General features: G+C 41.7%; 1 long non-coding RNA gene across 1 annotated transcript in view; it reads right to left on the bottom strand.

Moving 5' to 3' along the window:
• LOC109566685 (uncharacterized) overlaps nucleotides 1-15,833 on the bottom strand; it is a 51,706-nt gene that overhangs the window by 19,855 nt on the left and 16,018 nt on the right. The window contains exon 3 of the long non-coding RNA XR_002181871.2: nucleotides 8,986-9,114. This is a non-coding gene — a long non-coding RNA (uncharacterized lncRNA). The remainder of the gene's footprint in view (nucleotides 1-8,985; nucleotides 9,115-15,833) is intronic.

Genomic DNA, 15,833 nt, shown 5'->3' with positions numbered 1-15,833 from the left:
GGACTTCTCTCCCCAAGTTCATATCCCAACCCCTTGATGATTCTAAGTGCTTCTGCCTGAGGTAGAGCGTCCATCCCTAAACAATATCGAATTATTCACTGAGGTCCTTTGATTGACACTGCTCAGCCCTTGGGAGTTGGGAAGGGTACTGACCCTATTTTTAACAGACTCACAAGGACATATTTCCTGAGAGCTTAGGGAAGAAATAAGATAGAAGGTCATAAAAAGCATGAAAATTTACTACCATCTAAAACTATAGCTACCATGATCACCATATTTCTCTACTGGGTATTCATGGCTTCCCCCGAATTTGGCCTAAAACAGTAAGTTCCAATATCCACTGTTCTGCCATATAACCTCCCTGATTCAGTCAGACTGATTTACTTACTGTTTTTTTTTTTTAAGAAGAAGTGAAGTCGCTCAGTTGTGTCTGACTCTTTGTGACCCCACAGACTGTAACCTACCAGGCTCCTCCATCCATGGGATTTTCCAGGCAAGGATACTGGAATGGGTTGCCATTTCCTTCTCCAGGGGATCTCCCCAACCCAGGGATCGAACCTGGGTCTCCTGCACTGCAGGGAGACTCTTTACCATCTGAGCCACCGAGGAAGAACACACCATAAATTCCCATTGTTCCTCAGCCCTTTCGATTTGAATCCTGCTTCATGGGAATCAAGTCTCAAGGCTGCAATGAAATGTGTCCACAGTGTCCCAATCTCCTTATTCCAAGCTGTAGATTTGGTTTTCCATCCTCTTAACTCCTACTGCATTAGAATGTCTGCACCATCCATTTGATCTTTATGACCTGTTGCCCTTTCTTGTGTGTGTATGTGTATATCCCTGATCCCTGTAGACATAACTAAGTTGTAAACAACTTGAGTTCCATGACATCATTGCCATATCTTCATATACTTTGTATCTACCTTGCCTAGCACACTATAGATGTTAATCAAATGTATTTTGCTCACTATTTCAGAGGTTCAAGGTTAGCATCCCACCTCTTCTTGCTTGCTTGCATTTTCATCAATCCTTCATGTCCTCTATGCTAACATGTAGAGTGGTGTTGAAAAATGCTGTTACCTTAGTCAGGTCCCAGGTTCTTGTCAAGTAGGTCAACGATGTTGATATGGTGGAAAAGAATAGCCCAGTAATTCATTTATTCATTCATTTACCCCCTCATTCAACATTTAATTGAGAATCTTCTATGAACAACACACTGTGTTAGGTATTGTGGAGCACATGAAGATAAGTAAATAGATTGTGCCTTGAAGGTATTCAAAAAAATATGGGGAATATAAAATAAGAATAAAATTTCTAAAAGACAAGATAGACTATTGCATGTCAAAACATTTTACCAGTCCTTGTGGAAGGGAATTTGAGAACATCTAGCAATACCTTTACCCCCGACCCAGCAATGCCAATTCTAGGAATTCACCCTAAAAATGGGCCTCCATCTATATGAAACAACGTACGTACAACGGTTTTCAATGTGGCAATTCTGTAGAGGAAAAATTAGGGAACAACATAGCAATCCATCCTTAGAAGACTAGTAGAATAGATCATCTACCTAAAAAGACTGAGGAAGATCATGACAGGTTGAGTGAAGTGATTTCCAATATAATATTAAGAGAAAAAGGGAAGCAAGGAATAAAAGTATATATGTGGTCGCTTTTCTCTATAAAAGGAAAAAGATTTTAAATATGTTTTTCCCACGATGAAACACAGAAGGAATGAACTAGAAATTAATTAAAATGGCTACTAATAATGCCTCTCTCCCTCTCTTTTTTTTGAAAGAGATTTCCTGATTTGCCCTGTTCACTTAAGGGGCTAAAAACAATGACTTCCTGGTAGAAATGAGCAAATCTAACACTCGGATTTTTTTTTTCTAATTACCACTCTCCAATAAAAAGAACCAGGGTTTTTTGAGAAATGGCTCAAGTCTGTACAATAGAAGTTTAAGGTAAACATGGAACATCTAGTGGTTCCATAAAGCAAAGAAATACTCAAACTCGAATGGGGTTAAGGTCAAAATACCATAGGAATGAACTTCAGGGTTTCCTGAATACACTCATTAAGCACAGTACACACAAATAAAGCATAATAAAGCAAATGGAATATAACATTTTGAATAAGAGGGTGGGACCAATTGAGAGATATAGCATTGACGTATATACAGCACCGTGTTCTTTTAAATAGTACATTGTTATTTTGAAATAGACTCATTAACGGTTGATTTTTTCCCTCTACACATTAAGAAATAGTAACTTCTATTCTGTCCATGTGTGAGTCGTTACTTCCAATTTCAGCACTTTATCATGTTGAATATTTACTGAGTTCTACAATAAATCATGGAGCTTGTAAATTCTGTCACAAGAAAACAAATTTATAAACTCATGTTATCACAGAGATTCCTGGAGTGTTCTGCTGTGTGGAGAACCGATCTCATCAGTCACTCAGGAATGTTATATATAAGATTTACAGTCCTTGAAAATGGAGCTTTAGAGGTTTTCATATGTGACTGAAGTGTCCATCCATTATACCTGTTACTCAGTGAGTTCACACATGGTGCTGTTGGCTGAGTGGCAAGGTGAATGGGGACCCAAAGGCACTCTCCTGGTGTCTGCAGAAGTCAACATGTGTGCTTGTGAACAGAGTAGGAGAAGAGAATGCAGCCAAATTTGAGGTCTGACGCTTCAATCAGCATGGATCCTGTTCACCAGAGAAGTTTGGCAATACACTATCTTCAAGGTTTTAGATTGATCAGTGCCCCTACGAGAACGTTAGCTGCACTGTGACCATGACCACTGTAACTGAGCCCACCCATTAGGTAAACTGCTCTAAGTTCTCTTGTAGCAGAGGTGGGTCATCCATCAGGGCTCTTCTAGATCCTTCCCATAGAAATATGGGCTTTCATCTCTGTGCTGTTTCCTCCCTGGGAAATGTAGGACAGCACTTGCAGGAGGAAATAGTAGCTTCTCCTTTTTCTGCTTCACTTTTAAAAACAGTCAGGGGCGAGGGCGGAGTATCAGTTCAGTTCAGTTCAGTTGCTCAGTCGTGTCCGACTCTTTGCCACTCCATGGACTGCAGCACGCCAGGCTTCCCTGTCCATCAACTCCCAGAGCTCACTCAAACTCGTGTTCATCAAGTCGGTGATGCCATCCAACCATCTCATCCTCTGTCATCTCCTTCTCCTCCTGCCTTCAATCTTGCCCAGCATCAGGGTCTTTTCCATTGAGTCAGTTCTTCGAATCAGGTGGCCAAAGTATTGGAGTTTCAGCTTCAGCATCAGTCCTTCCAATGAATATTCATGACTGATCTCCTTTAGGATGGACTGGTTGGATCTCCTTGCAGTCCAAGGGACTCTCAAGAGTCTTCTCCAACACCACAGTTCAAAAGCATCAATTCTTCAGTGCTTAGCTTTCTTTATAAGTCCAAGTCTCACATCCATACATGACCACTGGAAAAAACCATAGCTTTGACTAGATGGACCTTTGTTGGCAAAGTAGTGTCTCTGCTTTTTAATATGCTATCTAGGTTGGTCATAGCTTTACTTCCAAGGAGCAGGGGGTTGGGGGGAAGTATAGTTGCTTTAAAATGTTGTGTTAGTTTCTGCAATACAACGAAGTGATTCTGTTATATGTATACATATATCCCTTCCCTCTTGAGCCTCCTCCCAACCCACCTCCCCATCCTACCTCTCTAAAATTGTCACAGAGTGCCAAGCCAAGCTCCCTGTGCTATACAGCAGGTTCCCACCAGTGATCTATTTTACACATGGTAGTGTATATACGTCAATCTTAATCTCCCAATTCATCCCGCCCACACCTACCTTCTCTATGTCCAAATGTCTGTTCTGTATGTCTGTGTCTCTGTACTTGCCTGGCAAAAAGGTTCATCAGTACCGTTTTTCTAGCTTCCACATATATGCATTAATAGACAATATTTGTCTTTCTCTTTCTGACTTACTTCACTCTGTATGACAGACTCTAGGTCCATCCACATCTCGATGAATGGATGTGGTACATATATACAGAGGAATATAAAATGGAATGAAATTCAGTCATTTGCAGAGATCTGCTTCACTTCTTAACCCATCACTCTCTTTGATAAGATACACGCTCCTCTCTCTTTCAGATTGTTATTGAACGACAGTGCACAAATCTAATCTTTAAAGTCTAGCTTATTTAAAGTCCCTGGGGAATACTTAGGATTGGAAGAAAGCAAGTGGCAAATCCTGGAAAAACATGAATAATTACAACATTATTGACTTATTCTGTAAACTTGCATCTTATTTCACTTAACATGAGGCTGGAGTGGACAGCTGTCTTTTTCATTTATTTTTCAAAAGCAGAGACTAGTTCATTCTTTTCCAGGACGGCAAGTTGTTGGTCAGGAGATGACAGTCGCCCTGACAAGTGAGCTGAGCTTTCCTCCTGTTGCCCTCTGTTGCCAGAATATCTCCTTTGGGTTTGGGGCAACCATCCCCAGCTTCCTTGTCTTTCCCCTCTTCCTACATGACACAGTGACTTAACAACCTCCAAGGGGGAATTTGGGAGGAGTTGAGAGTGTTTAAATGGGGCTTTGTACTCATAATTCATATCCATTAGCCTTACATAGATGATGGATAGCACTAAATATATCCAATTTTTGTGGCTTGATATTTGCTAACTGTAACTATAGCCAAGGCCCTTTGGCTCTCACTGAAGGGGAAACTTAAGCTATTAACTGAGATTAAGTGACTCATTTTGAGGTCAAACAGTAAATCTGGGATAGACCGGGAATTAGAACCACAGCTCCAAAGAGCTACAAAAACAAAGACTTAAAGAGGCGGGAAAAGGATACAATTTAGGAAGATGACCCTTTCTCCTCTGGCTACAGTGACAGACAACCCTGGCTCTGGATTATTCACAGGGCTCTTTTCGAACCTCAATAACGAATTCGAGTGTTCACTCACACATCTTTGTGAGACAGTTCTGCGCCCTGCTCTAGAAGAAAACGGAAATGGATTCAAACGGCTCGCCGACCCCCTCCCACTCTGCTGTCTGTGGTGTGTGGATGTAGTTCAGTTTATTTCAGCAAGAATTTATTCAGCACACACTGAGTGCCAAGCGTGGTGTCCACCCTCTAAATGAATATCGGGGAATTGAAACAAGACCCACTTCCCACAGGAACTCGGAGTCCAGTGGTCTGTTCACTTACTGCCTTAAATGATTATTTGTACCCTTCTCTTCTGACTAGCAAAATTACAAGAAGAACACAAATTAGACTTTAACTGAAAAGTATCAAGCACACACAATGTTCTTGAAGACACAACTGGTTATTTTTCATTCAACCAGATGAAGCAGTGGATGCCAGCACAGTGACATCGGCGGCTGCCCTTCAGTTGTAGACTTGGAAAGCAGATCCTAAATCCTCCAGTGAAATGTTTTGGCAGGCATTTTCATCCAGATATTATTAACAACAAAATGAAAACAATCCACGCATCAATTCTGTGACCCAGGGAGGTCCCTGATGGGAATGTTAGCAACTGCAGCTTCAAATGTTCCTGCCCCACGAAATCCCATTTCCCAATCAGTCATAATCTTTTAAGTAGCTTTTCTGTTTGAGGATAAATAAAGTATATGCATGTCCTTGTCCAGCCACTTCTTGCATTTTTCAGTAGTGTGACATTTTTGGGGGTTGAGACTGACCCATGACTCAACGCCATACGGATAGTCTCAACAGTGAAAAGGCTGTTTGGCCAAAACATCACACAAGTACACAACCCATTGGAGATTAAAAAGAGCATGGTAAGGGCAGTCCATTCATTCAACAAATAATGAGTACTCCGCTAGACCTACATCTTAGACTAATGACTCTATCTCTTAGAGCCTCAGTTTTTCTCATCTGTGAAATGGGAATAATGATATCTACCTCAAAGGATGGTGGTGGGGATTCAGGACAGCAACCAAGTGAAAGTTCACAGCCCAGGGGAGGTGCTCAGTAAATTTGGATTTCCTTCACTGCTAGGGGAGAAGAGGAAAATGTATGTTTTCTTCAAGTTGCCTACTTCACCTCTGCCCTCTTCATCTTTAATAGCTGCAATCTTGGAGTCTTCGTTAGAGACAAAACAGATAGAGGGCATTGCTTGGGACTGCCTTCACGTTCCTGTCTTGTGACCACTCCTTGATGTATCCTCATCCTTACTTCAGTGGTCTCAAGAGTATCACCATCCTTTCTGTTGATTAGCTCACCCTTCTGTGAGTTAACTCAAAAATCATTCAGCCCATTCTTTGACAGTTCCTGAAAACATCTTGCTATCCAAAACTTTCTCTTCCTGTCCTCGGGCATTGTACTTTCTGCATATAAACAAACTTGATTTTCTTCTTGGCCTCTTGAGCCCCCTGTGTCCATAGGTCTCTCTCTCTTTGACATCAAAGCCAAGCCGAGGATGGAAGATGGCTCCCTCTATTCACTTTCTCAACCACCATTCACTTCTCAAGCCCTCTTCCTCTGACTTCTGTCTTCCCCACACCACAGAGACCGCTCTTGTTAAAGTCATCAGTCATTTCCAAGCCTATTGAATATTTTTTCATCTTTTTTTTAATGGTTTCTTAAAAAAATATATGTATCTTTGGCTGCACGCAGGCTTTCTTAGTTGTGACAAGAGGGGGGCTCCTCTCCAGTTGTAGTATGAGCCCTTCTCATTGCAGTGGCTTCTCTAGTTGTGGGACACAGGCTTAGCTGCCTCATGGCACATGGAATCTTCCCAGACCAGAGACCAAACCCGCATCCTCTGCACTGGCAGGTAGATTCCTAACTAATGGACCACCAGGGAAGTCCAGTATTTTTTTTTTTTTCACTTTTATTCTTCATGGCTCTTTATGACTTTTGAAACTGTCTTCCTTCTTGAAACTGCTGCTCCCCCGACTTTGTGGTGCGAGATTCTGGTCCTCCTCTTCTTTTCCTGGATGCTACTGGGTACTCTAGGGTCTCCTTATCCATTATGCCTGATGATAATAGCCAGTTTTTTTTTTTTTTTTACCTTTTATTGGAGTGTAGTTGATTTACAATATTGTGTTAGTTTCAGGCATACGAATAGTGATTAAGTTATATATATTTTCATTTTTATTCAGATTCTTTTCCAATATAGGGTAACAACTTCTACAGAGACCTCAATATATAAAGGTAGTTTTCTAACTACTTTTACAACAAACCTTTAACAAGTATGAATATCCCCCCTCTCCTTTTACACACAAGGAAAGAGGAGCTTAGAAGGGCTAAGCAATCTGCCTAGAGGGTCATGCTAATAATAAGTGGTCACTGTTGTTTAGTCACTAAGTCATGTCCTATTCTTTGTGACCCCATGGACTGTAGCCTGCTAGTTTCCTCTGTCCATGGGATTTCCCAGGCGAGAATACTAGAGTGGGCTGCTATTTCCTAGCCTTATTCAAACCCAGGCAGCCTAGCCCCAGAGCCCCTCTTATCACTACCTAAAGGTTAGTATTCTCTGTAACCCTTTCCTTCATTTTAACATTTCAATGATTTTTTTTTACCCCTCATTCTGTAGGTTCTCCCAGATATGTCTAATTCACTCCCATTCTTTTAATAATTACTTACCTGTATATTGGAGAAGGAAATGGCAACCCACTCCAGTATTCTTGCCTGGAGAATTCCATGGACAGAGGAGCTTAGCAGGCTCTATATGGGATCATAAAGAGTTGGACACAACTGAAGTGACTTAGCATGCACATATATTGATGACTCCTAGGTTGCTGCAGGATCTCCAAGAAGCACACATTCAGATGGAATTAAATGTGCAATAAATCTGTTGGAAGGTTGTTGTAAGGGTTAAAGGAGAGAGGGAGAGCCTTAGGCCTTTGTGCTGATGGACTTCAATGAAAGAATAAGAAGGAAGGAGGTTGGGTAGGAAGAGCCTCAGCTCCCAGTACAGCCCCGAGGAAGCCATGTTAGAGAAGCCTGCAGGCCATGGCCAGGCTTGGTCACTAGTGGCTGGGAGCCATCCCGGGAGAGTGGAGGGTGTGAACACTGTCCCTCCTGAAGGTGAAGGAGCAGAGGGCAGTCCGCCAGCGTAGGTTCCCATTCTCTTGGTGGGAAATCTGAGCAGTACAGATTTCCAGATCACTGCCAAGCCCCAGTCCCCAATTTCTGTCCTATTCTTGTTTCTTTTTATTTTATTTTTGGCTACACCATGCGGCATGTGGGATCTTAGTTCCCAGACCAGGGATCAAACCTGTGCCCCCTGTGTTGGAAGTGTGAAGTCTTAACCTCTGGACTTCCAGAGAAGTCCCCTAACCTGTCTTTGAACTTCAGTCTTAACCCCACCAGCTTGCCTTCTGTGTCCATCCTTACCCCCACGGAACCTCAAACTGAGCACATCCAACACTGAACTCCTCTGAGGGCCTCGTCCTTTTCATATTCTCTACACCTCCTGCCTCAGTGTGGTCCTACTATCCACTTGTCATCCAAGTCACCCCCTTCCTTTCCCTCACGTCTGCATGTACAACCAGTAATCAAGTTCTGTTCATTTTAGGTCCTACATTTCTGTTAAATTGGTGGTTCAGTTCTCTCCATATCTACTACTGCTGCCTTTGTTTAGACCCTCAACCCTCTCTGTTATAAGAACTTTATATCTCCCTAGTCTTCTCGTCACTACTGTCTTCCCATGATGCTGCCAACAGAGCAAGCTTCCTCCACAAAACTGACCTCATGGGGAAAGGAGAGGGTGGGATGAATAGAGAGAGCAGCATGGAAACAAATACATGACCATGTGTAAAGTATATAGCCATGAGAATTTGCTGTGTGACACAGGGAGCTCAACCGAGTGCTCTGTGACAACCTAGAGGGGTGCAATGGGGTGGAAGATGGGAGGAGGGTTCACAAGGGAGGGGAGCTGTGGCTGATTCATGATGATGTATGGTGCAAATCAGCACAGTACTGCAAAGCAATTATCCTCTGATAAGAAATTAAGAGAAAAAAACTGACCTCATGACCTGATCATCTCCACATGACATAGTGCAGTTTAAAGCTGAGCTCTGAGTACTTCAAGAGTTCAGACAGGTGATGATGGGCCTCTGTCGGGAACGCAAGGAAGCCTTTCTAGAATGAAGCCACCTGAAAAAAAAAAAATCACAGAGTAGATGGCCAGTCCCTGGTTTGGTTTTTTGAATATTTATTTATTTAGCTGTGCCAGGTCTTAGTTGTGGCACCCAGGGTCTTCACTGCACCGTGTGGAATCTTCCCTTGTGCCTACAGACTAGCTGTGGTGTGCAGGTGTGCAGGCTTGGTTGCTCCGGGGCATGTGGGATCTTTCTTCCCTGACCACGGATTGAACCCATGTCCTCCATACTGCAAGGCGGATTCTCAACCACTTCACCACCAAGGAAGTCTTCAGCAGTCCCTGTTTAACTAGATAATTATTCACTCAGTCATGGCTGATCACGGCCAAGAAAAGTTTAGTCAGAAAGAAGTTTCATGCTGCTATGAAAACAGTGATTTGTTGAAGACAAAGAAGGAACTCTTCATTTTCTCTGAAATGTGAGGATCTTAGGGTTTGGGATTTCTGTCTTTCAAGTACAGTTGACATTGACACGTATCTGTTGGCTGGCCTTCAAGTTCAGCCACGGCCTTTGCCCTGGTGCCCCCTGACCTCGCCTCACACCTCCCATCTCCTTTTAACTTGAGAGGCAGAGGCATTCTCACTTCTCTTCAGGGAGGGATTGTTTCTTGTCTCTTCAAAGAGAAACTTGAGAAGGCCAACAGTGTGGGCCTCTCCTGCAGGTACAGTGAATTCTAGATGAGTCTGAGAAACAGCGGAGTCGATTTCAGTTTTCAAGGATATCAAAGAACTTTAGGAAAGCACCCAAATTTGGGGTATTTTGAGTTCAATTTCTGGACATGTCGATAGAGATATGACTACAAAATGCTCTGAAGGACAGTAGATATTTTGCTCAGCAAACTGACTTGTGAAAGTTTAATCAGCGAATTTATTCTTCCTTCACCTCAGCCCATCCAGGATGTAGAAATGAACTTTCCTTCTTTCAGAAGAAATTTACTCCACATGCTCTGTGAGACAATGTAAGAGAAACTATAGTAGATCAGATAAACTGATCCATAAGAAGATGCTGTCAGCTACAAATGATACCAAATATCAACCTTTTAATTGTGATACCTAAACATAATTTCCCTAGAAGATATCATTTTACTTAAAAATTATTTATTTATATATTTGGCTGAAATATATATATTATATATATATTTGGCTAAAATATAATATATATTTATATATTTAGTTGTGCCTGTGAACTCTTAGCTGCCGCATGTGGGATCCAGTTCCCCCTAGCAGGGACCAAACCCAGGCTTCCTGCACTGGGAGCGGGGAGTCTTAGCCACTGGACAACCAGCGAAGTCCCCAAGAATGTCATTTTAGTAACAGCTGTATACTTGCTTTGTATGAGTGTTTACTTTCTAAAGGAAATGATCCCATTGCCATCCTTTTGCCTGTAGGAGAGTAGGGGCAGTAGGGGAAAGACAACTTAAGGAAAAGGTTGTGGAAATGGATCTGATGGTTCGGGCAGATGATTAACTGCCTCTGCAGAGGCAGCCCCGAGGTCTACAAAAGCCCTTCCTCAATTTAAGACTTTCCCCGTTTCCCTCCTGATTGTTGAAATCTGATCTTTGTTTCATAGTCATACATCAGTAGCTTGATAACACTGATTTGTTGATTGTAATTTTCCTCACGTATTCAAAACTAGAGAAGCAGGCAAAAGCTCGATGCCAGGGTTGCCTCTTTTTGCCGGTCTTCATCTTCATGTATTACGGTGGAAAGAACAAGACCTGGGAAAGGATCCCCAGAGAGCTCAGACCACGGAGAGAAGAGACGCAACTGCCTCCTTAGGGGGCTACTCGTCATCTTTTGGAGTACTGGATTAACCCTACTACAAAGGGGCACTTTCCCAGTTAAACCAAACTCTCGGTTTTCTATTGGGTTGGCCCAAAAGTTCATTTGGACTTTTCCATAAAATGTTACAGGAACACCTGAACAGAGTTTTTGGTCAATTCAACATGATCCTGGGTGTCAGGATCAGTTGTGAAATGTGTGTCACAAACACATTGCTAGTAATAAAGTGGTAGAGTTTTCTTAGTAGCAATGGTTATTATTGCTCAAGAAATGTGAGTGGATTAAGGGTTAGCCTTTAAAAAATGTCTTCCTCACTCAGGTCCATTCTAACGCGTTTTCCTGGGGGAGAAGCTGAGGGAGGGGGATTACTAATGAGTTACTAATGAGACACAGGGGTCACTCTACGGCACCTCCAGTGGTTCATGCCCAAGGACCTCCTTTGTTTTGGGTGCCATGATTAGATGAGGTTGAGAAATACTGGTCCCAGAACCATCTCTCAGGGAGACCTCTGGGCCTCTAAGTTTGTGCACAATTGTGCTTGCATGTGGCATCTTTCTCCCCTCTTCCTTCTCACCTTGCAGTTCAACCCCAGGTACTAACACAACACAGTGTTTGGTTAGTTCTTACTTGTCACATGGGCTTACTCTGAAACCTTTCATCGAGTTGTCGTGGACCAAGCTGCTGCCTCCAACTTGTCCAGCTCAGAAACAGAGAAAATTGGCTGTGTTTTTCTTTTTCTCAAGTCATCAGCATTTAAAGCCCACCTCTGCTGTTTAATTTCTGTGTGACCTTGGAAACTTTCTTAACCTCCCTAAGGCTCAGTTTCTCTCACCTGGAAAACGGGAATACAATAGGGTTGTTGTAAGTATTATGTTGAGATGATGTTATTTGGAGGAAAAACTTCTTCCAACTTGAGTTCAGCTTGTCAGGAGAAAACACAAAGCTTACTTACATTCAGTGGAGGTTTTAAATGAAATGACTCCCAAAGCAGGGAGAGATAGGGGTGTACATATGAACTAAATGCGAGAGGGAGGGAAGAGAAAGAGGTTCTGTGGAAGAACAAAGGGAAGGCCTGACAGTTTCAGATAAAGTTTGTTAAGCAGTTACTCATCCCCGTGATAATGATTAGTCTCCTTTCCGGCTGTGAGTCTCCTGGACAGGGAATTGATGACAGCTGTATTTTTCAAGAGTGCTGGCTAAGTCCCGAAAAGAAGCTTAGGGAAGGTTGCTTTCTGTGGCTGCTATTTGTTTAGATGCTTTTAGTTTAAAATAATCTTTACGCTATCGAGGCACATGTTGGATTCCTTCACTGAAAGACACAGGGTGCTGTCTAGGTGTTGTTACAGGAGAGGTGAATCTTTCAGAGTTCAGAGACATTAACCAAAAGGAACATCATCACTCTCGGGGGTCAATGGCTCCCTTCTGGGCACTGAGGAGGAGGTACCATAGAAATCCTAACAGCGACGGCAACAATGAAAAGAAGTGTTCTGCTTCTCTCAAGGGTAGAAAAGAAGTCCCCACTCTCCACTCTTAGACCACAAACACAGATGACGGGTTCCTGCCCCTACATGGGAACAGCCTCTTCTTTGATCCTCAGCACAAGAAAACTTAAGCTGAATAAAAATCATTTTCCTTCTGACATTTTTGCTCCTGGTGTCTGTTGTTGTTGTTCGGTCACTGTCATGTCCAGCTCTTTGCCACTCCATGGACTGCAACACTCCAGGCTTCCCTGTCCTTCACCATCTCCGGGAGCTTGCTTAAACTCATGTCCATCGAGTTGGTGATACCATCCAACTATCTTGCCCTCTGTCATCCCTTCTCCTCCTGCCTTCAATCCTTCCAGGCATCAGGGTCTTTTCCAATGATTCGGCTCTTTGCATCAGGTGGCCAAAGTATTGGAGCTTCAGTTTAACATCAGTTCTTCCAATGAATATACAGGATTGATTTCCTTTAGGATGGACTGGTTGGATCTCCTTGCAGTCTAAGGGACTCTCAAGAGTCTTCTCCAACACCACAGTTCAAAAGCATCAGTTCTTTGGTGCTCAGCTTTCTTTATGGTCCAATTCTCACATTCATACACGACTACTGGAAAAACCACAGATTCGACTAGATGGACCTTTGTTGGCAAAGTAATTTCTCTGTTTTTTAATATGTTGTCTAGGTTTGTAACAACTTTTCTTCCAAGGAATGTCTTTTAATTTCATGGCTGCAGTCACCAACTGCAGTGATTTTGGAGCCCAAGAAAATAAAGTCTGTCACTGTTTCCATTGTTTCCCCATCTATTTGTCATGAAGTGATGGAAGCAGACGCCATGATCTTAGTTTTTCGAATGTTGAGTTTTAAGCCAGCAATTTCACTCTCCTCTTTCACCTTCATCAAGAGGCTCTTTAGTTCCTCTTTGCTTTCTGTCATAAAGGTGGCATCATCTGCATATCTGAGGTTGTTGATATTTCTCCTGGCAATCTTGATTCCAGCTTGTGCTTCATCCAGCTTGGCATTTTACATGATGTACTCTGCATATAAGTTAAATAAGCAGAGTGACAATGTACAGCTTTGACATACTCCTTTCCCAGTTGAGGACTTTTCTTGTGGCTCAGCTGGTAAAGAATCCACCTGCAATGTGGGAGACCTGGGTTCAATCCCTGGGTTGGGAAGATCTTCTGGAGAAGGGAAAGGCTACCCACTCCAGTATTCTGGCCTGGAGAATTTCATGGACTGTATAGTCCATGGGGTCACAAAGAGTCAGACACGACTGAGTGACTTTCACTCTCTCTCACTCACTCACTCACTCGCTTACTTTCCCAATTTTGAAGCTGGTGTCTGAGAGATGGTCAAAATGAGGCAAGGGATGTGGGAGAGTGCTTATAGAGTCAAGGTAGAAATTACAATCACTTAATGAGGACCAGGGGCTTCCCTGGTGGCTCAGATGATAGAGAATCTGCCTGCAATTCAGGAGACACAGGTTCAATCCCTGGGTTGGGAAGATTCCCTAGAGAAGGAAATGGCAACCGATGCCAGTATTCTTGCCTGGAGAATCCCCATGGACAGAGGAGCCTGGCGGGCTACAGTCCATGGGGTCACAAAGAGTCGGACATGACTGAGTGACTAAACAACAACAGCGAGGAACAGGTGAAAATCTACATCCAGGTGTGTGTATTTTTAAGTCCAAGGACACAGACTGTGTCAAAGTAAATAGCTTTATATAAAGGTGTGATTTAGTCTCAAGGTATTTTAAGCCCTGATAAGAAAAAGCTTTAAAAATAAGAGATAAATCTCTACTTGGCTTGTTAGAGAAAAGAATAGTGGAATACTTCATATTGCATAGGTTTTCATGATTTTTAATTCCATTTTTTTGGGGGGGGGTCTAATTCCATTCTATTTGTGGTACATGTAACTCTAGGAGTGAAAACTCATTAGAAAATTTTATGTAATACATAATTGCGTTGACAATGGCTATACCAAAAGAGACTGACTCCCAGTGAGAAATACTTTTTAATTTTACTATTTATTTTATTAAGGATTTATTAATTGCATGTATTACAAAGGGGACTGCTCCAAGCCTATGAATATTATTCTTATATAATTGTGCAAATTATATAAATGATTTATGCAAAATAATTCAAAATGGCTAAATCTGAAAGTTTAATTTGGAATATATGACCAATATTTTCTTTGGTAAGGTATATTTTCCCTCCCCCAGGCCAAGTGGTAATTAAATAAGAAATAAGGGGAGCAAGGTACACTGGAGGTTAGAAAATGAAGTTCAATTTTCATTTTATTTATTTATTTACTAATTTTTAAAGTTTTGGCCATGCCCTGTGGCATGTAGGATCTTAGTGCCCCAGCCAGGGCACCCAGAGCAGCCCAAAATAAATAACACAAATAATAAATAAATACATTTTTTTAAAATCTGAATTTTCAAAATTATTGAAAACCATATCTGTTTTCTATATCCATTCATTGTGTCATTCAGTGACTGTTCCATTACCTTTTACTATGGTCTTGTGGTGAAGGACACAATGAAACAGAATATCCAGCAGTGACTGAGTTCTTTAGCATTTGGCAAGAGCTTTACACACACTAGTTGAGGCCCACAAGAGTTCGCTGAAATGAATATTATCATTCCCATTTTACCAATGACAAATCTTAGGCTCAAAATGATTGTCCAAATGTCCATAACCTGATTCCAAGTCCAGGGTTCTTTCATCCAAAACATGAACTATATCTTACCCTTGTACCTTGCCTTTAGGTCTCAAGTCTGGGAGAGGAGGTATCCATACATTTAAAAGGAAAAAAACAAACAAGATTTAGACAGCAATGCGAAATAGGGATTTGGAAAATATTACGGGGTAGTAAGTGGTTAAATGCCTAATGTGCAAGGCAGAAAGCAAGGATCACTCAGGAGGAACATACCACTCTTGATGGAGAAAGCAGAGTGTATGTTTATTACAAGTGGAAAATAATCTTTACCACACAAGGACTAACAGTCTGTTTGTGGAATCTGATGTAATCATATAAAAACTATTGTTAACTTCAAACAAGCAAAAAATGCATAAATCAAATCCATGTTTCTTATCAGATCTGTGGTACCTACTTTTGGCACCTGTAAATAATTCTAAGTGTGAAAAGCTTTGATAAACCAACTTCGTTTGAAAAGCAAAAACATACAGATGGTGAGACTATCAGAGGAAAAAGATTTAGGGTAATCTCAATTTAACCCAATATCAACTGAAGTGAAGGAAATGGGTTAACAACAGATACTTACCTTTACTAATCCACAGAATTCATGATATCTACTCAGGCTCTTTAAAACTCTCTGTTTCAGTAGTAGTATCCACTAGATGTGACTATTTGAATTTTAATTCATTATAAATTAAATTTAAAATTCAGCTTCTCAGTTGCAGTAACCACCTCTGACATACTCAGCCGTATA

Source organism: Bos indicus, chromosome 12 (assembly GCF_029378745.1).
Source record: "Bos indicus isolate NIAB-ARS_2022 breed Sahiwal x Tharparkar chromosome 12, NIAB-ARS_B.indTharparkar_mat_pri_1.0, whole genome shotgun sequence".
NCBI classification, from domain to species: Eukaryota; Metazoa; Chordata; class Mammalia; order Artiodactyla; family Bovidae; genus Bos; species Bos indicus.
This window is presented reverse-complemented; position numbering and strand designations above follow the sequence as displayed.